Genomic DNA, 27,171 nt, shown 5'->3' with positions numbered 1-27,171 from the left:
AGAGGGGGTAAGTGTCTGATCACATTCACTTAGATCAAGAAAAGATTCAAGCAAGAAGACATAGCTATAAGTGAATGTTGTAGAGAACAGAACACACACACACACACAACTATAGTGTGTGTCTGTGTGTGTGTGTAGGGATGGACTATTCTGCTACCCGTAACAGAATAATATTCTGTTACCCGTAACAGAATAATATTCTGTTACCCCCGGCCCTATAAGGAGGTGATCGCACTGAAGTCGACGTGGCCCAAAACACGTCGCCGTTGTCCTAGCCCCGACGCACCAGCGCGCCATCGGCGCCCCGGGCCCCCTCCCACTAGCGCCCCGCCGCGGCCCCCAAGCCCCTCCTACCAGCGCGCCATCGTCGCTGCCCCGACCCCCCTCTCACCAGCGCGCCGCCCCCGCCCTGACCCCCCTCCCACCAGCGCGCCGCCGCCCCGACCCCCCTCCCACCAGCGCGCGGCCGCCGCCCCGACCCCCTCCCACCAGCGCGCCACAGTCACCCCGCCCCCTCCCACCAGCGTGCCGCCACCGCCCCGACCCCTCTCGCACCAGCGCGCTACTGCCGCCGCCCGGACCCCCTCCCACCAGTGCGCTGTTGCTACCTCCTCCCACGCGTTGGCCGCCTCCTTTCCCCACCGCCATCTGGCTCGCTCCCCCCGTGTCGACCACTAGTCTCCCTTCAGCTCGGCGTCGGCTTCGGTCCGGCTGCACCTGCGACGACCACCTCCTCCAGCCTCCATCCACCTCTTGCCAAGATCCCCTTAAGCGATCCAGCCCCCGTCAATTCAGTGCGATCTCTCCCGGTAAGTTCGTGTATTGCTATCTTGAGTGTTCAGAAAGTGTAGAATCGATATCCTTGCATGATTTATGTTGCCTATGCAGCTCACAAATCATATGCTTTGTATAAAAAAACACTATTTGTAGGAGTTCATGATGTAAGTTATCATCAGTTCATAAAGTAAACACAAATACAGTTTCATGTGTGTTATAGAAAAAACAATTAGGTTTATATATTATATAGTAATTCAATATGCAGGGGCTTCAGCAGCAGTTCAGCAAGAAAGATTTTACATCAGTTCAGACTCTGATAGTTATTTAGTTCAATCATGATTTTCGAGAAAATTATTCTCCGGCTAAGCTAAAAAATGTCATCATGTGAAGTTCAGCTATTGATGTTGATTTATATGTAGAAGGCAAGTTTGTGGAGCTGACAATTCTATAGGGAATTACATGCCAAGAATCTGAAGGGATGAAATAACCTTGGTTATTACTTGACATTGGTTCTACTATAACCGAAGCTGCACGTTGAAAATTCGAGATGCATAAGCTGGCATAGTTATGCTTCTGGAGGTTCAACTTTTTCTTGACAAACACACAGCAGGTTGTTATGCTTCGGAAGGTTCAACTTTTTTTGGATTTCTCTTTGGTGTGCGTTGACTAAAATAATTCATTCTTTTCAGATGTTCCTGTATTAGTTCGGGTGTCGCCCCTCCGCCTCCTTCTGGTACCCTCAGCGACGCTCCCCGCCACCTTTCTGCATTGTCCCAGTGGGTGGTCCGACACGGCCGCGTCCAGCGGTCCAACACCATCATCGGAGGCCGTTCAATGTCCCAACGCCTCCTTCCCAGTAATCGTGAGGGACGCCCTGCTCGAAATCTTTCCTCTCCATCTCCCGACGGTGAACATTTTCATGCCCTGTGTTCGAACTGCCATTTTATTTTGAATTGAACTAGGGATGCTCTTGATTCAGACCTGGGGGAAGAAGGAAGAACCTCTCTCTTATAGGCAGTAATATTGCTCTCTCATATCATCTCTCATCTAGTAGGTAGTAAATATTTTGATGAATGTGTTACTCAAAAAACAAAATGTTGTATTGATATTCAGTATCTTAGAGAAACGTTGTTGTGTTCTGGATGACAAATAACACATGTGACAGTAAGTCCAGGTATTTCTACATGAGGAGTAAAAAATTACTTCTACTGAGAGTTCACTTGAATCCTTGATAGCTACTGACCATAGGAACTTAACCTAGAAAAAATGTGCAAAAAGGAACCATTTTGTATTACCATTAGTCGTCGATTCTGTGTAATGTTTTATTTTTTTGCTACCCTAGCATTGAATTAGCACATCATTTTCAAAGAGTTGCACTCTCATTATTTATTTCTTGCACTGTTAATTTTATTTTCAGAAGCGAACTTGTACAGGGTACATGAGTTCCAATAGTAGCTTCCGTTGCAAATTTTTTACATAATCAAGCATTCTTGTTGTGTTGCCTTTCTTTCCAGATATATAGATTGCCAGTTTTGAATCCGATTCTCAAATAGACAATCATAATTCTATTGCCAGTTCTGAAATAAAGAAATGTTTGCGTAATAGTACCATAACAACACCAAAACGAATCCTCATCCTTGGTAACTTACTGGCTTTGATCTTCCAGGGAAGCATTATGAGATCCTTGGTTTACTTATAGGTAGGCCATCAGCTCAAACCTAACACAGAAACTCCTTGCTTGGCATTTGAGCTCTTGTTTTCTCAAGACTGATACTAGTAAATGTTATTTCACTATGTATTCTTTCCTCAGTCCATAGAGAAATGTGGGAGTAGTTCGATGTGTGTTGGAAAGATAGTTTTGTTTTATATATCATAAGAAGAAAAGATCGTGTTTCCTAAGGGGAAAATCAAAAACATTATTAGCAACTCACTATGTATTCTACCATCAATTCTATGTGTATTAGGGAGAGGGTTCGGTGTATCATTGTTTTCACTTTCCCAGAAAAAAATGTTCTATTGCAGATTAGTAACTTTGTATTTACATTTTTTTAAAACAAAGAACTAATAAGTTCATATAAGTTCAAAAGACAAAGCATTGAAAGTTCAATCAAAAGCTCTCACCACTTTCTTTTTATTTTTTAATTATTGTAGGACATTTGAAACACTGAGCAAAAGGGATTAGGATAAATTGCAGAAGTAGTTGTAGGATGCTTAAGTTCTTTTGACTTTCCTTTCTCTCATTCTTCATGTATCGACGAGTTGTTTCATTTTTCTGGTTTCAAAAAAGTAGAAGGGGAAGATGTAGAGGGTGGACTACACTGGGCCTTTGCTGCTGGAATCGTGGCGTATTCATGAGCTCATGTAGAGCTACCGATCCAGCAAGCCGCCCATGTCGATGAAATGCATGCTAACTACTCCCTCCGTTCCTAAATACTTGTCTTTTTAGGCATTTCAACAAGTGACTACATACGAAGCAAAATGAGTGAATCTACACTTTAAAATATGTCTACATACATCCGTATATAGTAGTCATTTGAAATGTCTAGAAAGACAAATATTTAGGAACGGAGGGAGTAATTCCCTTGAAAAAAAAAGGGGATGGGGCGCTGCGACGGTGAACTGATACAGGGAGATGCACACCAAACCCGTTGCCCCATCCCTAGCCATCGTGAGGTATACCCTGCTCAGTGGCTCCTGAACCAGAAAAACAAACCGGCCCAGCCCGCACCCGCACCACTCTGTCCTCTCTCCCTCGTTCCTAATCTCTCCAACCGCACACGCCACCCGCCGCCAGCCCCTACTCTCCGGCAACCCGCCTCCCCCCGCCACCCACCTCCGGCGACGCGCCACGCCCAGCACCTCCCACCACCGGCGACGCGCCGCGACCACCGCACCCTGCCTCCTCCCTCATGCCGCACGCTGCCCCTGAACCCTACCTCCTCTCTCGCGCCACCCCCACTGCCCCCCGAGCGTGGCTGCCCCTCCACGGATCCAAGCTCGCACGCCGCCGCCCCTCCCACCATGCCAAGCTCGCACGCCACCGCCGCCGGCGCCCCCAACTGGCCGCCCCTCGTCAGTTCGTGTGTTCCATCCGCACCAAAAATCACCGTCCCTAGCTTCCCATGGATCCCTGCGCGCCGCCGCCCACCAGAAGGAAGCTCTCGTGCTCCCCGACGCCGCTTTCCTTAAGCATTTGTGCGCTCCAAAAGTCAACGCGACACAGTTGCTTCCTCCGGCAACACCTCCTACCGGCGCCAGCGGTTCTGAGGTTACCTTGTTAGTAGTTCAACTTTGCTAAATTCTGTAGTTAACCATTGCTAAAAATCATCTTAGAAATTATCTCGTTTAAATAGTTCACCTTTTCTAAAAACAGTAGTTCTCTGGTTAGAAAAACAATAGTTATCTCTGCAAGAAAGTATGACAATCTTTTGGTAAAGTCTCAATCTCTTCTCAGTTTTAGTGTACGCTCGCTGGCGATGCGTCCAGCATGCTTTCGGTGATAGCGCCATAGTGGCCACCACTAATGGCATTGGCAGCCAGCATGCTTGCACAAAAATAGCTAGCTAGGTGTTCAGGATCGTCTATTTTATCCCTCGAAACAGGATGCTCAGGACGTCTATTTTGTTTTCTGAAACACTAGCTAGGTGTTCCCAGTTCAGTACATGGACTATCATCAGCTCTAGTTGCTGCTTCCTGCCACCAACGAATTGCGCAAGTTCAAAGAGTGTCGCATGACAAATTCAAAAGGTGTTGTATGGCAAGTTCAGAATTTTGGTTCCGTGAAAAGTGTGATTTTGGACAATATTTTGTGCGATTCAATTGTTCATCTTCAGAACTTGGAGATGTTAAGTCTACTTTTTTCTATGATGAAGGTACACATGAGCTCCATCTGCAATGGTTATCCACCCTAGTGCTTCAAAGATGCTTATTTTGTTTCCCCCGTGACGCATCGAGGATGATAGTGACGACACTTACAAAATTGTTTTCTGTGTTGCTATGTTATCAGTCCAAAGTGTGGTGAAGATGTAGTCCTGGGTGTGTAGATGATGTGGTGTGTGTCTGGTTGTGTGTGTGCATGATGATTGGTGGCTGTTGTGTGTGTGTGCAGGGTACCCGGCGACAGCGGGTAGGCGACAAGTGTACTGGTGACCAGCTACCCGGAAAATGCTGGAACAGGGCTTCCAAAGGAAGCTCCTTGCTTCTTGCTTCTCTTTAAATCTCTTGAGCTTTACATGGTATGTTCAAGACAAGTCCTCTAGTGGTTGTATTGTATGACGTTCGTTTAAATGATCGACTATACTGACACCACATACGTGGAAACTCAAAATGAAAATAAAAGGTGTTAATGGAGAAATATAAGAACAAAAACAGGTATGTGTAGCCATCTAGCAACATGGTGATCAAACAAAATCCCGACAGCCAACCTCCATGGTGATCAATTCCATGTGCTTATGGGTATGCTTGCTTAGCACAAAATTCATAAACTGTCAATTTATTTTGAATTGAACTGATGCTGCTCTTGATTCAGACATGAGGGAGAAGACGGAACTAGAATGATCCAGTTCATCATTGGCACCCCTGTAAACCAAACAATGAAGAACACAACCATTGTACTTTTGCTCTTGTTCTTTCTATCTCCTGAATTCCATGCTTTCTGTGATGAGCATGCTTGGTACTATATAGATACTGATGTTGTAGTTCTAATACAATATATTACAAGAATTCATTGACAAAAAAGGTGTCAGTTCATATATGCATGCAACAGCTATTCTGATACTACTTTAGTAACCAGAAAAACACAAAAGTTCAACTATACTTATGCAAAATAGTTCAGTATTTTATTCTATGACAGTCAAGAAAAACAGAAAAAAGAGGTTCATCGTGTGATGAGCAATAGTCCCAACAACTGTGCTAGAGATGCAAAAAATTGATAGCATAGCCGATGCCATTTTTCTCCAATTTCTGAAGAAAACTAAAGTTGATCAGAGTAACTAAAGAATGATCTGTTAGTTCTTGAGTATGTGTAATGCTGCCATTTTACTGTGCATTTGATTCCATCGTGATGGATGTATTACAAAGATATGGCTGTATTACTATGTTGAATAAAAATACCATTTTGCTGCAACATTTTCTCAGCTCCTGTCAAGTTATACATGTATGTGAGGATCCTTCTATGTAGTAAGTTCATAGTCGAGAAGTCAGGGACTTCGTAAATAACGTGAACACCAAAAAACCATTAAAAAACCTAAACCATATGTTAGGGGAGTTCAAGAAGTTCATGGCTAGCTATCCGTGTTCTGTATTCTTATCAGTTCATAATCGAGAAGACATGTATTCTTATCAGTTTGTTTATCTAGCCCGTCGTGCTGTGTATTCTGGTCAGTTCGTGTGTGTATGTGTTGCCCTCGCAGTGTATGAGAGGCCGCCCGTGAGGAAGTCGCCGATCTGGTCGAGGCATGCTGCTATTCTCTATATCCGGCAGCACAAACATTTAAAAGTTCGACCACCAAACCTTGGTAAGTTCTTCTTAACAAAAACTCATCCCTCATATTTGTTCCTTTTTTTCATAGGTTGAAGTTAAAAGAAGATGGAGATGTGTGTTTTGGAGAGGGAAGAACTTATCTAGTGGAGTGCGTGTGTGTGCTGCTGCATCCTCGTCCGGCAGCTCTAATCCACACTCTTAGTACAACTTCTCTATGATCTCATGTTCACAAATCTTGTAGTACATTTTTTAATAAAAATCTTCTAGTACTATGTAAAGCAAGCGTGGCGAACACATACTTTAGGTGTCGCGGTAGTACGCACTGTTGATGGTGGCCTTCCTTTGTGGCGCTACAACTTTGCCACCTAGAGTAGTACTGCTACTACTTATCATGTTGCTAAAACCTAGCGAAAGTACATGTATTTGATTAACGGTTCTGTAGGAAGAAAACTTTCACCAATATATAATCTCTAGGTTTAGTAAAGCAATCTTTTTGTTTAGTAGCTGATACTGCTCAAGTTTATTTCTTGTTGTACATATGATGTCCAATTTCTTCTTTCAGTTCGGTTCAATTTATAAATTTCATTCAGTTCAATTCTTATTGTAGTTGGAGTTTAGTTTCTTTTTTGAGTTCAATTCAGGCATGTGTTTGAACTTGCAACCTCACTGCCTTAAGCTACGATCTCAAATAGAAGTATACTAAATGCAGGTACTAGGTGGTGGCATTGCTTCACTTCTCTTGTTACGTTCTCTTCGCCCAAATTCAGAGGATCAAGAAAATAAAATATCATTCTTTTGACATGCACTACTCAAAAGAAGGCATTTCTGTTGAAAAATTGTTTCGCTTGACATGTACTTGCCAACAATTATGTATAATAAATCATGGCATTGTATGTAGAAAAAGATATATTGTGTGTTCTGCTATTGTATTGAGTTGCTATCTATTGCTAATTGTATGATGTTGTTATTGCTCTCCTTGTCATGTTATGCAAGTTGACACCAAGTACACGTTGGATGATATACTTATACAATAAATCGCTAAAAACTGATTTCTTCCAGTTTTTATTTTTTGCCCTTGCCTGTTTGATGTTATGCCCACGTGAAGACATTTGGAAGTTTAGCGAGGTAAAATACTTGTTAGATTCATTTAAAAAGTGTCGTATAGTTCAACTTTTATATATAATAAATTCATAATTAAAAGGAAACATGAGAAGCTCACAAATTAATTATGTGACGTTGAAGGAAACCCCATGCAATTCAAATGGTAAAAGTATAAGTCATAAAATAAGAGAAGTCTAGAACATCGTTGTAAAAAATGTTTAGTTCAAAAAAACATTTTCTTTTTGAAAAAAATATCATTCAGTTCGATGATATAAAACCATGCAAGTACAGGAGCAACGATACAATAACATTCAGTTCAACAAAATAAACCATGCAAGTTTGGGGCTAGGATACAGTAGAAAAATATTATCCAAATACCAGAGCAAAGTCTAGTTAGTGAAAACACGCTTAGTACAAACCCATGCAAGCATCAGTACAAGTACCCTTTTTCGGAATCATTCAAAATTAGCTCAGTACAAACATACACATATATCAGTATGACTACTCTGTTTTTCATACGAGAAAACAGCAGGATCCGTCATGCGTATTCAAAATTATTCTTAAACGGTTGCGAAGTAGAGAAAACGCCCAACATGACTAAGTTTCGCATTTTCGATAGCTATCCAACGGTATATTATTTGCCCCATTTCGAAAAACTTTTTTTAAAAACCGTGTTCGAAATCAAATTTGACCGTATTCAAATTTGTTTTTAAACCGTAAGGAATTAGAAAAACATTTCTATACGGAAAAGTTGCGCATTTTCCATAGCTTTTCAACGGCGTATCATTTGCGTCAATCCGACAAACCGTTTGCAAAAAAACGTGAAAATATGTTTCGCCCAGAATTTCATCGTTTTTCAAATTACTTTTAAATTGTATATAATTTAAAAAACCGTAGATATGTGGAAGATGCGGATTTTTAACATCTTTCCAATGCCATCTTATTTGCTCAATTCCAACAAACCGTTTGAAAATTGAGTCCAAAATACGATTCACGTTTTCGGTTTTGAAAAAAAAACGGTTTTCTTCAAAACTGGTCTTAAACCGTGATGATTTTGCAAAAAATTCCTATATATATGTAATGTAGATGTCAAGAGCTTTCCAACGATATATTACACGCTCCATTCCGACGAAAAGACGATCAGTTCGACGAGATAAAGATCATCAGTACAACCGCCTAAAACCGTCAGTTCAAGTAGAGTAATAGAATAATATTCTGTTACGCGTAACAGAATAGCCCAGATGTATGTATATATATATATATATATATATATATATATATATATATATATATATATATAGTGTTACTATTCATCACCCAGGGTGCAGAATAAGTTATTCTTCACCCGAGGTAATCTTACGATCATTTCATAATTAATTTACGTTTGTAATTTAAATAGTTACATTTTTATTGATTCACTACGTAAAATTTGGCATAAGAAAATAAAAATATAGGCCATAAGACAAGAAAATTTACAGTTTATGTGTATTTTACACCATGTTTTTACGTTTGTAATTTTACATAACATAAAATATTTTTTATAAGGATTATATATTTTCCTACGGTCTCTTTTTACGTCGGAAATAAGACAAAACTTACATAAAATAAAATTACGAGGCATTGATGGTAAAATAGAGGGGGTGAAGAATAACTATTCCTCACCCAGGGTGACGAATAGCGCGATATATATATATATATATATATATATATATATATATATATATGCCCTAGAGGCAATAATAAAGTTATTATTTATTTCCTTATACCATGATAAATGTTTATTATTCATGCTAGAATTGTATTAACCGGAAACATAATACATGTGTGAATACATAGACAAACAAAGTGTCACTAGTATGCCTCTACTAGACTAGCTCGTTAATCAAAGATGATTATGTTTCCTAACCATGGACAAAGAGTTGTTATTTGATTAACGGGATCACATCATTAGGTGAATGATCTGATTGACATGACCTATTCCATTAGCTTAGCACCCGATCGTTTAGTATGTTGCTATTGCTTTCTTCATGACTTATACATGTTCCTATGACTATGAGATTATGCAACTCCCGTTTACCGGAGGAACACTTTGTGTGCAACCAAACGTCACAACGTAACTGGGTGATTATAAAGGTGCTCTACATGTGTCTCCAAAGGTACATGTTGGGTTGGCGTATTTCGAGATTAGGATTTGTCACTCCGATTGTCGGAGAGGTATCTCTGGGCCCTCTCGGTAATGCACATCACATAAAGCCTTGCAAGCATTGCGACTAATGAGTTAGTTGCGGGATGATGGATTACGGAACGAGTAAAGAGACTTGCTGGTAACAAGATTGAACTAGGTTTTGGATACCGACGATCGAATATCGGGCAAGTAACACACCGATGACAAAGGGAACAACGTATGTTGTTATGCGGTCTGACCGATAAAAGATCTTCGTAGAATATGTAGGAGCCAATATGAGCATCCAGGTTCCGCTATTGGTTATTGACCGGAGACGTGTCTCGGTCATGTCTACATTGTTCTCGAACCCGTAGGGTCCGCACGCTTAAGGTTTCGATGACAGTTATATTATGAGTTTATGCATTTTGATGTACCGAAGTTTGTTTGGAGTCCTGGATGTGATCATGAACATGACGAGGAGTCTCGAAATGGTCGAGACATAAAGATTGATATATTGGAAGCCTATATTTGGATATCGGAAGTGTTCCGGGTGAAATCGGGATTTTACCGGATTACCGGGAGGTTACCAGAACCCCCCGGGAGGTATATGGGCCTTAATGGGCCTTAGTGGAAGAGAGGAGAGGTGGCCAGGGCTGGGCCGCGCGCCCCTCCCCCCTAGTCCGAATAGGACAAGAAGAGAGGGGGCCGGCGCCCCCTTCCTTGTCTCTCTCCTCTTTCCCACTTAACGAATCCTATTCCAACTAGGAAAGGGGGGGAATCCTACTCCCGGAGGGAGTAGGACTCCTCCTGGCGCGCCCTATGATGGCCGGCCGGCCCCCCTTTTGATCCTTTATATACGGAGGCAGAGGGCACCCCTTGAGACACAAATTGATCCACGTGATCATATTCTTAGCCGTGTGCGGTGCCCCCTTCCACCATAGTCCTCGATAATATTATAGTTGTGCTTAGGCGAAGCCCTGCGACGGTAGTACATCAAGATCGTCACCACGCTGTCGTGCTGACGGAACTCTTCCCCGACACTTTGCTGGATCGGAGTCCGGGGATCGTCATCGAGCTGAACATGTGCTAAAACTCGGAGGTGCTGTAGTTTCGGTGCTTGATCGGTCGAGCCGTGGAGACGTACGACTACATCAACCTAACGCTTCCACTGTCGATCTACAAGGGTACGTAGATCACACTCTCCCCTCTCGTTGCTATGCATCACCATGATCTTGCGTGTGCGTAGGAATTTTTTTGAAATTACTATGAAACCCAACAATATATATATATATATCAGACCAACTCAACATTGCGAAGATAAACCTTGAAGTCAAATCAATGTTGAAGACAAACCAAATGCGAAGACTATGTGATTATGATGCCACCTGAAACACTTCAAAAGGATTTTGGTGGTGGCATTACCCACCGTATAGGAAGTATTAGACCCAGACACGACGCACAATTATCGTGGTGCTCCGAAGTCAAATTCCGCGCTAATGTATTCACACTTAGAGTGTATGTCTTCATTGATTGAAGATATACGTTACTTTGTGTGTTGCACATCTAAGTTATCAACATGCATAAGCGTTAGGATGTGTGTCCAATTACAGGACATTTGAGGATTCTAAGATATTTAGCTCACACCGCAACTTGCAAAACCTTTTCTCATCTAAGGGCTTTGTGAAGATATCTGCCAATTCTTCTTCAGTGTTGACGTGAATGATATCAATATCTTCCTTCATGACATGATCTCTGAGAAAATGATGACAGATCTGAATGTGCTTTGTCTTCAAGTGCTGAACTGGGTTATTGGCAATCTTGATGGCGCTTTCATTGTCGCAGTAAAGTTGCACATGCTTTAGGTGGATGCCATAGTCCTTGAGAGTTTGCTTCATCCACAGAAGCCGAGCACAGCAAGATCCAGCATTAATGTTTTTAGATTCAGCAGTGGAGAGAGATACACAGTTCTGCTTCTTTGAAGACCAACAGACAAGAGATCGTCCAAGAATGTGACATGTGCTGAGATGGACTGGCGATCAACCTTGTCACCAGCATAATTAGCATCTGAGAATCCAACTAGATCAAACTTTGAGCCCTTTGGATACCATAATCCTAGTGTTGGGGTGTAATCCATATACCGAAGAATTCGCTTCATAGCTAAGTGATGCGACTCCTTTGGTGCCGCTTGGAATCGAGCACATATGCAAACGCTAGGCATTATATCTGGCCTAGATGCACATAAATAGAGTAAAGAACCAATCATGGAGTGGTATACCTTTTGATCGAACTCTTTACCATTGTCGTCGGGGCCCAGATGACTTTTGGTTGGCATTGGCGTCGTGTATCCTTTGCAGCCTTGCATTCCAAACTTCTTCGGGCAATCTTTGAGGTATTTCTGTTGTGATATGAAGATGTCGTTGCTCTCCTAACGGATTTGAAGACCAAGGAAGAATTTCAGCTCACCCATCATGGACATCTGATATTGCTCTTGCATCATGTGTCCAAGCTCATCACTACATCTCTTGTTGGTGCAGCCGAAGATAATGTCATCGACATAGATTTGGCACACAAACAATTCTCCATCACATGTCTTCGCGAAAAGTGTAGGATCCAGTGAACCAGGTTTGAAGCCTTTGCTCTTCAGGAAGTCTTTGAGTGTGTCATACCAAGTGCGAGGGGCTTGTTTGACGCCATACAGTGCCTTGTTGAGCTTGTATACCATGTCAGGGTGTTTTGGGTCTTCAAAACCAGGTGGTTGTGCGACATACACTTCTTCTTCAATCTTGCCATTCAGAAAAAGCACTCTTCACATCCATTTGGTACAGGAGGATGTTGTGATGGTTAGCATAGGCTAGCAGTATGCGAATGGCTTCAAGCCTAGCCACATGAGGAAAGGTTTCATCAAAAGTCAATTCGTTCTACTTGAGTATAACCATGAGCAAGGAGACAATCCTTGTTTCTTACAACTTGACCATGCTCATCTTGTTTGTTGCGATAGATCCATTTGGTGCCGATGATGTTATGCTTGGGAGGGTCAGGACGCTTAACCTATTCCCACACATTGTTCAGCTTGAACTGTTGAAGCTCTTCTTGCATCGCTTGAATCCACTCAGGTATCGCTTGAATCCACTCAGGTTCCATGAAGGCTTCAACAACTTTCTTGTGTTCAGATATAGAGACAAATGCAAAGTGCCCACAGAAATTTGTTAGCTGTGTTGCTCTTGAACGAGTGAGCGGACCAGGTGCATTGACGCTAGCGATTATCTTCTCAATTTGCACTTCACTTGCAACACGAGGATGAACTAGACGAAAACTTTGGTCTTGCTGATCATTGTCTACATTGTCGGCATTGACTTCAGGCTGAGCATTGTCTTCGGGTTGATTAGGTGCAGAAATGATGAGTTCTTCTTCAGCCTGAGCGTCTGAAGGTATGAATTCTCCAGTACTCATAAGCTTGATGGATTCACTTGGTGAGACTTCATCTAGCACATTTGGCAGGTGCTCTCTTTGCGAGTTGTTAGTTTCATCGAACCGCACATCCACAATTTCAACCACTTTATAGTGAAAGAGGTTGAAGACTTTGTAGGAGTGCGAATCCTTTCCGTAACCAAGCATAAAACCTTCATGTGCTTTTGGTGAAAATTTGGAAGTGTGATGTGGATCTTTGATCGAGCACCTAGCACCAAATACTCTGAAGTAACTGACGTTTGGCTTCTTACCAGTTAGTAGCTCATATGATGTCTTCTTTAGAAGATTGTGAAGATAAACACAGTTGATTACGTGGCATGCAGTATCAATGGCTTCAGGCCAGAATTTTCTTGGAGTCTTGTACTCATCAAGCATCGTCCGAGCCATCTCAATGAGGGTTCTGTTCTTGCGCTCCACGATGCCATTTGTTGAGGTGTGTATGGAGCTAAGAACTCATGAGTGATGCCCAATGTATCAAGATAACTGTCGAGGCTGGTGTTCTTGAACTCTATGCCGTTGTCACTTCTGATGTGCTTGATCTTGATGCCATAGCTCGTCATGGCACGATTGGCAAATCGTCTGAAGACATCCTACACTTCATTCTTGTAGAGGATTATATGCACCCATGTATATCTCGAGTAATCATCAACAATGATGAAACCATAGAGGCAAGCAGTGGTAGTAAGAGTAGAGTAGTGAGTAGGGCCGAATAAGTTATTGTGAAGCAGCTCGAAGGGACGTGTTGTAGTCATGATTGTCTTCGAGGGATGCTTGGCCCTAGTCATCTTTCCAGCTTCGCAGGCACCACACAGATGATCTTTGTTCAACTTGATGCCATCGATGCCTACGACATGCTTCTTCTTCGCGAGAGTGTACAAGTTCCTCAAGCCAGCATGCCCTAGCCTCCGATGCCAAAGCCAGCACTCTGAAGATTTTGCTAGAAGACATACGACCAACTATGGTCCTGCTGAGAAATCTACCATGTATAGATCATCTTTTCGGTACCCTTCAAAGACTAGAGATTTGTCAGATTCCATAAGCACAAGGCAATGATATTTTCCAAATATCACAACCATATTCAGATCACAAAGCATTGAGACAGACATTAAGTTGAAACCAAGGGATTCAACAAGCATCACTTTATCCATGTGCTGATCCTTTGAGATTGCAACTCTAGCTAGACCCAATACCATGCTTTTACCAGTGTCAGCAAATGTTATGTGACTCTTGTCAGATGGACGTAAGGTTGAGTCCATGAGAAGACTTCGATCACCAGGCATGTAGTTAGTACATCCACTGTCCATAATCCGCTCAGAAGCCTTTGGTATCGTACCCTACAGTGAAGTTAGGGGGATAGGCTTGACCAAGCAAAATGTGAAGCATAAACATTTGACGAACAAGCATATTATCAATGTTCAGATCCTGGTTGGGGCAGATAGGATGATTGTCAAGGAATCCATGAACAAAATACATAGTAAGACCATTTGGGCATTTTATCTTGTGCCCCACAAGATGTTTTAGGTCCCCAGCATAAGCATCATACGCCTTTGATTTTCGGCTGGAGACCTTTCCCCGCAAAAGAGAGTTAATTCTTCTTAACCACCCACATCTTCAGGGGTGGCTTAGAAGCAATGAGTCTAAGTGCACCATCTGAGAACTTTGGCTTTGGAGCCCTTGCAAATAGCCTTGCAGGAGGAGAATAATACTCATAAGAATACGCAGAATAGTTCTTGGTCTTATGAACATAGCGGTTTGACGAAACACGGTCATATTCATAAGTCTGAGTATGGTTTCCCTGCAAAACATTGGCATTAGGGTGACTCTAGTGAGTCCACTATCTGTATGAAGCCTTTGGACCATATGAAGCCTTTGTTCTGGGGTTTGTCTTCTTCCCAGGAGGTGTCATGATGACATTCACCTGAAGATTTTCAAGACAACTCTTGGGCACCCAGATCTTCTTCAAAGGGGGTCCATTCCTGTAGATAGTACCAATATACCTGGCAAACACTTCACCATTCTGATTCGTAAACAGTTTATAGTTTGCATGAAAGGATTCATCAATGATAATAGGGTTAGCACAAGTGAAGACAGATAAGGTAGATGGATCCACTGATGGTCCCTTTGCAGCAACCCATGTGGTTTTGGGGTACTGCTCAGGCTTCCAGTAGGAACCATCAACATTCATTTTCCTCTCGAATCCAACACCCTCTTTCCTAGGGTTTCGGTTCAGAGTTTGTTTCTTGAGGACATCGCACAGTGTCTGATGCCCTTTGAGGCTTTTGTACATCCCTGTTTCAAGCAATGTCTTCAACCTGGCATTCTCATCGGAAATAATAGTGGTATCCTCAAAAGAGGGGTTAGTCTCCACATCAACAGTTGAAGACATAGCAACAGTCGTAGTAGTAGAACCTTCAGCAACATAAGCAGCATTATTGTGACGCCCCGAGACCGATGCGCCAGGTGTCTTCCAGTTATTCGCCGTCGTTGCCATGTCATTCGCTTGCATGTTGCATCTTGTCATGTCATCATGTGCTTTGCATCATCATGTTTTTCAAAACTTCCATCCGTCCCGGTCTCCTCGTTCCTTTCGTTGTCCGTTCTGAGCCCAGTCACACTTGCACGCACCCACGGCACGTCCGAAATATTATTTTACAAGTAGACGGAAAATGTTCTCGGAATGGGTTGAAAGTTGGCGTGTGGTGTTGTTTTGTTGTAGGTAGGCCGCCTGCCAAGTCTCATCGCATTCGGAGTCCGTTTGATGCCCCAACGAATAACTATAGCGGCACCGCTGCCGGTCTAACGGCGGACGTTTTCGGTCTCCGAAAACTGTTGTCGGGCCCTCTCTCTCTCTCGTCTCTCTTCTTAGCCTCACCACAACCCACCTAGTCCATCCACCTACCTCTCTTCGCGTCCAGAGCCGTCCGATGCGATCACACAGTCCGAAACCCCTCTTTGCTCAGTGCATCGACCCCTCGCGCGTGTCCGAAACTCACCCAAACCCGAATCGGGCAGTCGTCACCGTTGGATCCGGATCATTCCCAAACATCTACAAAACGTCACCGTTTTCTTATTTGGACTCCCTAGCTATTTTATTCGTGATCGTCCGATTGCGATCGGAGGGACGAGATAGCCCCAACCTAATCCGCAGGCCTATATATAAACTAGTCCAACCCTAATTTTGAGGCAGCTTGTACCATCCTCCTCATTCCGCCGCCGCCACTCCTCTTGTCTCCCCTTCCTCGGGATCCCCTCCCGATCGAAAAATCCTCCCACTCTCGTTTTCCCCAGCGAGCCAACCACCACAGCCCTGCCTGACCAAACCCTCGTCCCCGTACGCCGTCCTCCTCGTGCCCGATCTGGACGCCCGCAGCTCCCGTGTGCTCCCCTGCCCGAGCCGCCTCCACGCCGACCCCATCGCCCTCCTCCCGTGTTTCCGCGCGCTGCCGCAAGAAGCAGCACCACCGGAGCTCCCTTCACTGTTGGGCACCACCAGCAGCGCTGGTCGCCGCCATCCCGTTCGTTTTCCAGCGAGGCGAGCAACCGAGCTCCGCCGCAAGCCCCCTGCAAACGGCCGCTCTCTCCGTTCGCTCCGCCGCCAAGGACACCAAGACCTCGACCCAAGAAGTCACCGTCGGCGTGCTCAGCCAGGAACCGGCGGGTCTCTGCTTCCCCGCGCCCTATCTGTCCCTGTCGCGTGACCGCCGTTCAGCAAGAGAACGTTCGACGCCGCCCTTGTGCAGTCGCCCGCGCCGCCGGGAATCAAGCTCCACCATCGCCCTGGACTCGGATCCGGTCGGCTTCTATGCGCCCTCGTGAGTGCTCATCCGGTGTTGCCCTGAGAACGATATATGTGCAGCTGCTATCGGGATGTCGGCGCATCGGGCGGTCTTGCTGGTCTTGTTTTACCATTGTCGAAATGTCTTGTAACCGGGATTCCGAGACTGATCGGGTCTTCTCGGGAGAAGGAATATCCTTCGTTGACCGTGAGAGCTTGTGATGGGCTAAGTTGGGACACCCCTGCAGGGTTTTGAACTTTCGAAAGCCGTGCCCGCGGTTATGGGCAGATGGGAATTTGTTAATGTCCGGTTGTAGAAAATCTGAAACTTAACTTAATTAAAATGCATCAACCGCGTGTGTAGCCGTGATGGTCTCTTCTCGGCGGGGTCCGGGAAGTGAACACGGTGTTGGAGTTATGCTTGAGCGTAAGTAGCTTCTGGATCACTTCTTGATCACTTCTAGTTCATGACCGTGCTTTGCTTCTCTTCTCGCTCTCTTTTGCATAAGTTAGCCACCATATATGCTAGTGCTTGCTGCAGCTCCACCTCATATCTTTTACCTACCCATAAGCTTAAATAGTCTTGATCGCGAGGGTGTGAGATTGCCGAGTCCCCGTGACTCACAGATTACTTCCAAAACCAGTTGCAGGTGCCGATGATACCGTGCAGGTGACACAACCGAGCTCAAGGAGGAGCTCGATGAAGATCTTGTTCATCGTGTTGTTTCGTTTCAGTTGATTCGTAGTGGAGCCCAGTCGGCGCGATCGGGGATCTTTTGCATTAGGGGTAGTCTTCTTTTATTTTGGTTCCGTAGTCGGACATTAATTGTATCTGGTTGATGTAATGCTATATTTATGTATTGTGTGAAGTGGCGATTGTAAGCCAACTCTGTACCTCTTTCTAATTCAGTACATGGGATGTGTAAAGATTACCCCTCTTGCAACATGCCTACAATGTGGTTATGCCTCTAAGTCATGCTCTGACACGTGGGATATATAGCCGCATCGTGGGTGTTACAAGTTGGTATCAGAGCCATCCCCGACTTAGGAGCCCCCTGCTTGATCGAATCGTTGACATTGTTGAGTCTAGAAAAATGTTTTGAGTCTTATAGGTTTATATAGATCAGAGAGTAGGATTCTTTTTATTCCTCAGTCCCTTCGTCGCTCTGGTGAGGCATCCTGACGTAGAGTTTTGACTCTTCTCTTCTCAAATTTCACTAAAAAACTTTTTAGGATCACACGGGTATCTTGGAATAGTTTCGATGGTTTTGTGACGAGAACATTGTTCTTGGTGCCTCCTGACATTTAGGGGTTGTGGCAGTGTCCCGGGGAGTTGAGCTCCGAGGTGTTGTCATCACAATTTTATCGTTGCAATTCTGGAATACCTGAGTTTCACCGACATCGAAAATCTCTTTTATGTAGTTGTTGGTGAGATAACCTCGACGCCACCCAGTACTGGGGAGGGAGTTCGAGAGTATTGCCATAACTCGTATAACGGATGCTTTTCGAAGGTTGAGGTAAATTATTTCCGAATGTTTCTTGTTTATGTGTTGAAGGATGGATACAGCTGGATGTAGGATTTGCTAGTTTGGGTGAGATATTATGCTTCCCCGTATCCCCAACACCTGATTGCATAACCAGAAAGTTTTGGGAGTTTATAAGTGGGAATTCAAGTAGCTCCTAGGATATCTTTCTGAGAGATGTATGATATGAAATTGGGGTTCGACGTCTAGTGGTCCGCCTATCCACGGTTGGTTTTACAGTGATCTCGTTGTGTCTTAAAGAGTCCTTGGCTATGCTGACTCGGGGACGCTTCGTATGTCATGTGCACTGCCTTGTACATGATGGTGCTGTACGATCGAGCCCGTGTGGGCCCCACCACGAAAACTTCGAATGAAATCTCTATCATATGTTTGTTCTGGCTTATTCTGCAAGCCAATCCTTGTTTTGTTTTGAGTTGTGGTATTCGAGTTGCTTCAATGTCAAGTGTTGGTTCCATACCTTTCCTAAACGGTGTTCTCATATTTCTATGTGAATACTAATCCTTCATGATAATCGAGATTGTCATGTTAATCCTTTTTAACCGGTGTGCTTCTCTAAAAGTGGATCCGATCATTTTTTCCCATCCGCAAGATCAACTCAAGTCTTCTCAACGTTGTTTGTTTCATCCGTCCCAAGCTGCCTTTGTTTTCCCACCCTCCCACCCTTTTTCTTCAAGGACTCGGATTTCTTAATCAAGTATCTATTTTATTCATGTGAAGTCTTTTCATTCTTTTCTTTCAATGTTCTTATCCGGTGATTCTTAGGAAGATTCTAATGGAGCTTCAAGTTCATCATTCTTCGTTCTTTTCCTTCTCTGGTGGATTAAATTCTAGCCTTCAGTGTTGTTCATATTCCTTTCCTTGTTTCAAATGACTTCTCATGCCGGTAAACCTCTTAATCATTCACTTCTCACTATTCATTTGTTCGGGAGTGCTGAAGATATCTCAGAATGCTCGTCTTGTCATTCAAGATCCGTTCAACCTATTTCGAGGTTGTTATCTCATTCAAGCCATTTAATTCAACCGGTGCAATCTCTCTTTTCAAGTAATCGTTCAGCGGTGTTTATTTTGAGTGGGCCCTAACCCACAGGTCTTTTCCCAGGATCTTACCTGACTCTTCTAATTTTTCCTGGAGCTATTCTCAAATCTTCTAAAGTTTGACATAAGAATGAATTTTCATCAGTCAAATGCCTTTCTCCAAGATCTTTCAAAGTCTTTTCATCGTTGGTTCAACCTTTCTAATTTTCATTCCGGAGTGCCTCGACATTTCATGGTGGTGTTTCTCTTCATCATTATCAACATTTGAAGACCGAAGAAGAGTTTCTCTGCAATCATATCCTTTCTCTTGAAGATTCTTGGTTCTAGCTTCATGATATCTTCTCATAATTGTTTTCGTTTATGAGAATTCTTTTCACCTATCCGGAGCAATTCAAGATTCTTTTCAATTTGATTCTCCAAAGGCCACCATTTTGGGTTTATTCATCCCAGCTTTCAGCTCTCGTTTTCTCCAAATCTTATTGGTGCATCGTTCAAATATCCTCTAATCAGTTCATGATCTCTCCATTCTCTTGTATCTAAATTCCCTCAAGTATCTTCATTCGTTTCCCAAAATTCTTCCCGGTGATTTGTGCCTTTGAAACTTTCGTTCTCAATTCTTACGGTGGTTCTTCCAAGATTCTTCTTCCTTAGCTTATCATATCAATTTATTCATTGTTTCAATTCTACCAGTGGTTCGTTGAAGATTTTCCCACGTTTGCGCTATATCTCTCCTCAATCCTTTTTCAAGAAGAATAAGTAGTATGCCAAATCTATTGCTTGTCATCAATTTAATTGGTGAAGGATAAGCATAATATAATCCTTATTCTTGTTTCATCGAGTAAACTCAATTCCTTATTCCGGAGGCTCAGCAAGTTCTCGGTTTTCAATTGTTTCATCTTTTCTTTTCCGGAGTTCTTCATGGAGGCTCAACATGGTGGTTCATCAAGGATTTAATTCCTTCTCGAAGTGTTCATCGAGATTCTTTTCAGAGGAGCTCAAGTATTCTTTATCTTGCATTTCAAAGTGCAATTCTTTCAACCTTACCATTTGAGGTGGTGTTATGCCATTCGTGACGATTTGAGTTCGTGTTTCATGATACAACAATTGTCAAGAATGAGATAGTTAAACCCACCTATTTCTTCAAGCATGAGCTCTTATCAATCCATCAATCGCTTTGTTGGAGTTATCTTGGGTTATATTTCACCTAAAGCTTTACATAAGAATTGTTGCTATTTATGGTGCTTATAAATGACCCAAGTTCTTCATTTACCCTCCCGGTGAAATAAGTTTCTTGTCTCCTTGTTCATATCAATCCAATCTTGTTTCCATTTATGGCAGGTTTTCACCTCAAGTTCTTGAGATGTTTTCCATAAGCCCTCAACAAGCCTGCTTTTTTCGTTGTGATTTCCGAACAACTCCGTTAAATCCTTCTTTTTAAGGATGCTCTCTCAAATTCATTTGAGGTAGAACATGTTGTTTTCTTCTCCATTCTTTTCATTGCATTCTTTCATTTCTTCTGGAGGCATTGTGATGATGCTCTCTTCACTCATCATCTCGTATTGTGAAGATCATGTTCTTTCCTTTGCTTATCCATTCAACCGGAGTTTCGTGATTTCATTCCAGTTCTCTCATCTTACCAAATTTTGCCTCCCTTCTCAACCGGAATGCTGTCTGAAATCTTTCTTACCCCTTGTGCCATTCTTTCAATAGTTCCGGAGACAGTGTGTTGTTGATTTCATCAAGTATCCTCTCATCTTATCTAGCTCATATTCAATTCCTTTCATTGACAGTCGGAGTATTGTCCAAATTACATCATTCTTATTCCTTCTCTATCTTGTTTCAACTGGAGTGGTTCCAATATCTATCTTGGCATTTAACCTCAGAGTTTCTCATAATGTTCCTTGTTTTTTCCTAACGGAGTGTTTTCAACTTTGTTCATCTTCATATATTCTTTCTTTAAATTTGTTCAACCTATCAAGGTTCTTTGGTTTCACTCCTTTGTCAAAGAAGCAACTTTGTTTTACCTCTTCCTCTTTCGTTTTCTATCCGGTGCCATCCTAGATCTCGGGACGAGATCCTCTCATAGTGGTGGAGTGTTGTGACGCCCCGAGACCGATGCGGCAGGTGTCTTCCAGTTATTCGCCGTCGTTTCCATGTCATTCGCTTGCGTGTTGCATCTTGTCATGTCATCATGTTCTTTGCATCATCATGTTTTTCAAAACTTGCATCCGTCCCGGTCTCCTCATTCCTTCCATTGTCCGTTCTAAGCCCAGTCACACTTGCATGCGCCCGCGGCGCGTCCGAAATATGATTTTATAAGTGGCCGGAAAATGTTCTCGGAATGGGTTGAAAGTTGGCGTGTGGTGTTGTTTTGTTGTAGGTAGGCCGCCTGCCAAGTCTCATCGCATTCGGAGTCTGTTTGATGCCCCCAACGAATAACTATAGCGGCACCGCTGCAGGTCTAACGTCGGACGTTTTCGGTCTCCGAAAACTACTGCCGGGCCCTCTCTCTCTCTCTCTCTCTCTCTCTCTCTCTTCTCTCCTCTCAGCCTCGCCATAGCCCACCTAGTCCATCCACCTACCCCTATTCGCGTCCGGAGCCGTCCGATGCGATCGCACGGTCAGAAACCCCTCTTTGCTCAGTGCATCGACCCCTCGCGCGTGTCCGAAACTCACCCGAACCCGAATTGGGCAGTCGTCACCGTTGGATCCGGATCATCCCCAAACATCTACAAAACGTCACCGTTTTCTTATTTGGACTCCCTAGCTATTTTATTCGTGATCGTCCGATTGCAATCGGAGGGAGGCATCAGACCCAGGGTTTGTTGCACCGATAGAAGCCCCTGGGCCTGCCCCGAAAGTGCTACCGAGCGTCATTGGGGTAGGGCCTAATAAGTGCATAGGCGGGGTTGCTGAAGAGGCTGGTTAATTGAGGTCTTCTTTGCTCCTTCATTAGCCTTGATTCCAGGTCAGTTTCCAGTTTCTTCGTGCGTCGTGTAAAGCCAATAGTGGTGGGGCCGCTCCAGTAATGGCCCATGAATGAATTTAACGCATGAGTGAGAAACTGCCAATTCACTCTACCCACTACGCAGGGACGAGATAGCCCCTACCTAATCCGCAGGCCTATATATAAACTAGTCCAATCCTAATTTTGAGGCAGCTTGTCCCATCCTCCTCATTCCGCCGCCGCCACTCCTCTTGTCTCCCCTTCCTCGGGATCCCCTCCCGATCCAAAAATCCTCCCACTCTCGTTTCCCCCTTTGAGCCAACCACAACAGCCCCGCCTGACCAACCCTTCGTCCCCGTACGCCGTCCTCCTCGTGCCCGATCTGGACGCCCGCAGCTCCCATGCGCTCCCCTGCCCGAGCCGCCTCCATGCCGACCCCATCGCCCTCCTCCCGTGCTTCCCCGCGCTGCCGCAAGCAGCAGCACCACCGGAGCTCCCTTCACCGTCGGTGCGGCCGTCCCGTTCGTCTTCCAGCGAGGCGAGGAACCGAGCTCCGCCGCAAGCCCCCTGCAAACGGCCGCTCTCTCTGTTCGCTCCGCCGCCAAGGACACCAAGACCTCGACCCAAGCCGTCACCGTCGGCGTGCTCAGCCAGGATCCGGTGGGTCTCTGCTTCCCCGCGCCCTCTCTGTCCCTGTCGCGTGACCGCCGTTCAGCAAGAGAACGTTTGACGCCGTCCTTGTGCAGTCGCTGGCGCCGCCGGGAATCAAGCTCCACCATCGCCCTGGCCTCGGATCCGGTCGGATCCCGTGCGCCCTCGTCGCCGGCCAGTCCCGCCCTCCGCTGCTGCCTCGCCGCTGTCCAACCGTGCCACCGCGCCCCTGCTTCCTCTGTATCAAAGACGAATGCAAGCGCCCGTTCCCGTTGACTTGGTCCAGCGCCAGCGTGGACGAGCGCCACGTCCAGCGCGCCGGCCCTCCTGTGCCCAGCCGACCTGGGCCTTGGCCCATGGGTGAGCAGCCCGTCCACCCTTCTCCTGTACACCATCGGCCCAGCCAGTTTCGGCTCATGTAGTTTTTTTCCCTGTGCTGCGATTTTCTGTATTATCCAACGAATTATAGTTTTGCAGAAACACCCTTGTACTTCATGCATATTTTAACTCACAAACTAAGCATCACATGTAAAACTTAATATATGAAACTTGCTTAGAATTTTGTGTAGATTAATAATTTGCCATTTTCATCTATGTTTAGAATTCTTAAAATGTTGTTTGTTTAAATTTTGCCCTTGCCATGCTAAAATGCTTTATTTCATAACTAAATAACCGTAGCTCCAATTTTAATAAACTTTATATGTAAATGGGGTGGAAAAATGCCTAGTTTAGCATGGTGGCATCATCTTGTATGTTTAACAACTCTAAAATATGATTTAGGGCAGAACAGTACCAAATTCATAATATTCATATGGGGATTTTTTGGAATTGTTGTTTGTTATTTCCGGCCTCATTTAAATTTGTCTAGATAGTTAGTTTATGCATGCTTCACCTCTTGCCATGCTAACCAACATTTAATATTGTTGGGTACCTAAACGAGAGAGAACTAAATAAGTCATGTGGTGTTCCATCAATATGCAACTCGTTGCATATTGAGCTCCACTTAATTTGTAGGATTGCTTGTGCACTTTGCCATGCCATGCTTCATTAAACCGGACATGCATCATACTTGATTGTGCATCATGCCATGATTATGTGATGGTTGTTTACCATGTTGTTTGCTTCTTTCCAGTGTGCTTCTTCGGGTTGGTTCCAATAACGTCGCGTTTGTGAGGATTCGTTCGACTACGTTCGCTTGTCTTCTTCGTGGACTCGTTCTTCTTCCTTGCGGGATCTTAGGCAAGATGACCATACCCTCGAAATCACTTCTATCTTTGCTTGCTAGTTGCTCGCTCTATTGCTGCGCCGCGATACCTACCACTTGCTATATCATGCCTCCCATATTGCCATGTCAAGCCTCTAACCCACCTTGTCCTAGCAAACCGTTGTTTGACTATGTTACCGCTTTGCTCAGCCCCTCTTATAGCGTTGCTAGTTGCAGGTGAAGATGGAGTTTGTTCCATGTTGGAACATGGATATTTGTTGGGATATCACAATATCTCTTTTTTAATTAATGCATCTATATACTTGGTAAAGGGTGGAAGGCTCGGCCTTATGCCTGGTGTTTTGTTCCACTCTTGCCGCCCTAGTTTCCGTCATACCGGTGTTATTTTCCTTGATTTTGCATTCCTTACACGCTTGGGTGTTATGGGGACCCCTTGACAGTTCACTTTGAATAAAACTCCTCCAGCAAGGCCCAACCTTGGTTTTACCATTTGCCTCACCACCACCTACTTTTCCATTGGGAGTCGCTCTCTCGAGGGTCATCTTTATTTAAGCCCCCCCAGGCCAGTGTTTGTCTAAGTGTTGGTCCGAACTAGAGTCCTTTGCAGCGCCACCTCGGGGAAACTTGAGGGCTGGTTTTAGTTGTACGGAGTGCTCATCCGGTGTTGCCCTGAGAACGAGATATGTGCATCTCCTATCGGGATGTCGGCGCATCGGGCGGTCTTGCTGGTCTTGTTTTACCATTGTTGAAATGTCTTGTAACCGGGATTCCGAGACTGATCGGGTCTTCTCGGGAGAAGGAATATCCTTCGTTGACCGTGAGAGCTTGTGATGGGCTAAGTTGGGACACCCCTGCAGGGTTTTGAACTTTTGAAAGCCGTGCCCGCGGTTATGGACAGATGGGAATTTGTTAATGTCCGGGTTGTAGAAAATCTGAAACTTAACTTAATTAAAATGCATCAACCGCGTGTGTAGCCGTGATGGTCTCTTCTCGGCGGGGTCCGGGAAGTGAACACGGTGTTGGAGTTATGCTTGAACATAAGTAGCTTCAGGATCACTTCTTGATCCCTTCTAGTTCACGACCGTGCTTTGCTTCTCTTCACGCTCTCTTTTGCGTAAGTTAGCCACCATATATGCTAGTGCTTGCTGCAGCTCCACCTCATATCTTTTACCTACCCATAAGCTTAAATAGTCTTGATCGCGAGGGTGTGAGATTGCTGAGTCCCTGTGACTCACATATTACTTCCAAAACCAGTTGCAGGTGCCGATGATACCGTGCAGGTGATGCAACTGAGCTCAAGGAGGAGCTCGATGAAGATCTTGTTCATCGTGTTGTTTTGTTTCAGTTGATCAGTAGTGGAGCCTAGTCGGGGCGATCAGGGATCTTTTGCATTAGGGGTAGTCTTCTTTTATTTTGGTTCCGGAGTCGGACCTTGATTGTATCTGGTTGATGTAATGCTATATTTATGTATTGTGTGAAGTGGCGATTGTAAGCCAACTCTATACCTCTTTCTAATTCAGTACATGGGATGTGTAAAGATTACCCCTCTTGCGACATGCCTACAATGTGGTTATGCCTATAAGTCGTGCTCCGACACGTGGGAGATATAGCCGCATTGTGGGTGTTACAAGTGATGAAAAGCAACGACTCCGAATGCGATGAGACTTGGCAGGCAGCCTACCTACAACAAAACAACACCACATGCAAACTTTCAACCCATTCTGAGAACATTTTCCAGCCACTTATAAAATAATATTTCGGACGTGCCGCGGACACGTGCAAGTGTGACTAGGCTCAGAACGGACAACAGAAGGAGCGAGGAGACCGGGACGGATGCAAGTTCTGAAAAACATGATGATGCAAAGCACATGATGACATGACAAGACGCAACACGCAAGCGAATGACATGGCAATGACGGCGAATAACTGGAAGAGACCTGGCGCATCGGTCTCGGGGCGTCACAATTATCATGCTCAAGATAATTTAAACATGGTGGCTAAAAGTATTCCTGAGCAGAACTGATCTGTTGAGCGCGAAGTGACTCGTTCCCCTTTTGAAGGTATTGATGAGCCGATCTCAAGTTCTCAAGCTCTTGCGTCCTTTGAAGATAATTGTAGGAGAGCTTTTTATGAGTAGTTGAGAGCGTATCATGACGACTTTCAAGTTCCTCATACTTAACATGAAGATTTTTAATGTCTTCAATTAAGGACTGAGTTCGAGTCATACCCGCATCCAACAGGTCAACGCTTTTGTCTAGCAACTTTTGAATATGTTCCCTAGCATTTTGTTGTTCTGTTGCAATTTTAGCAAGTGTTTTGTAGCTAGGTTTAGATTCACATTCAGAGTCCTCTTCACTTGAAGTTTGAAAGTAAGCATCGCATGAGTTTACCTTGGCACCATGTGCGATGAAGCAGTATGTAGGAGCAGAGTCATCCTCATCATTAGCATCAGTGTTGGTGACGAAGCCATTATCTTCAGTGTCGAAGATGGACTTGGCGACATACGCTGAAGCTAGAGACACGCTTGCCACGCCTGAATCAGATTCCTCTTTAGACTCCACCTCTGCATCCTCAGATGTAGACTCCTCCTCTCAATCCTTCTCCTTGCTAGCAAATGCACGAGCCTTGCTAGATGAGCTCTTCCTGTGTGATGAAGACCTCGACGAAGACTTGGAAGAAGACTTTGAGGATTTCTTCTTCTTCTTGTCATCAGAATCATATTCCTTCCTCTTCTTCTTCTTCTTGGTCTCATTATCCCACTGAGGACACTCAGAGATGTAGTGACCAGGTTTCTTGCACTTGTGGCATGTTCTCTTCTTGTGGTCACGTGAGGAAGCTTCATCATTTCTTGAGTTGGATCTTGAGGACTTTCTGAAGTCTTTCTTCTTGGTGAACCTCTGGAACTTCTTCACAAGCATAGCAAGCTCCTTACCAATGTCTTCAGGGTCCTCAGAACTGCAGTCAGATTCTTCTTCAGATGAGGAAACAACTTTTGCCTTCAA

General features: G+C 44.3%; 1 long non-coding RNA gene across 3 annotated transcripts; it reads left to right on the top strand.

Moving 5' to 3' along the window:
• Positions 1-373: 373 nt before the first annotated feature.
• LOC125529141 (uncharacterized) lies at positions 374-7,234 on the top strand. 3 transcript variants are annotated; one of them, XR_015608114.1, is made up of 7 exons: positions 374-809; positions 1,197-1,387; positions 1,467-1,684; positions 4,886-5,012; positions 5,117-5,232; positions 5,306-6,293; positions 6,969-7,234. It is a non-coding gene; the product is annotated as an uncharacterized LOC125529141 (long non-coding RNA). The 3 variants fall into 3 exon arrangements; XR_007292568.2 differs by lacking the exons at positions 374-809; positions 1,197-1,387; positions 1,467-1,684 and having other exon boundaries at positions 3,358-5,012; positions 5,306-6,274; positions 6,348-7,234; XR_007292567.2 differs by lacking the exons at positions 374-809; positions 1,197-1,387; positions 1,467-1,684 and having other exon boundaries at positions 3,358-5,012.
• The last annotated feature ends 19,937 nt before the right edge of the window (positions 7,235-27,171 follow it).

Source organism: Triticum urartu, chromosome 6A (assembly GCF_056163025.1).
Source record: "Triticum urartu cultivar PI428250 chromosome 6A, HENAU_Tu73, whole genome shotgun sequence".
Taxonomy (NCBI): Eukaryota; Viridiplantae; Streptophyta; class Magnoliopsida; order Poales; family Poaceae; genus Triticum; species Triticum urartu.
Note: the sequence above shows the minus strand (reverse complement) of the source record. Positions and strands in the feature narration are given on the sequence as shown.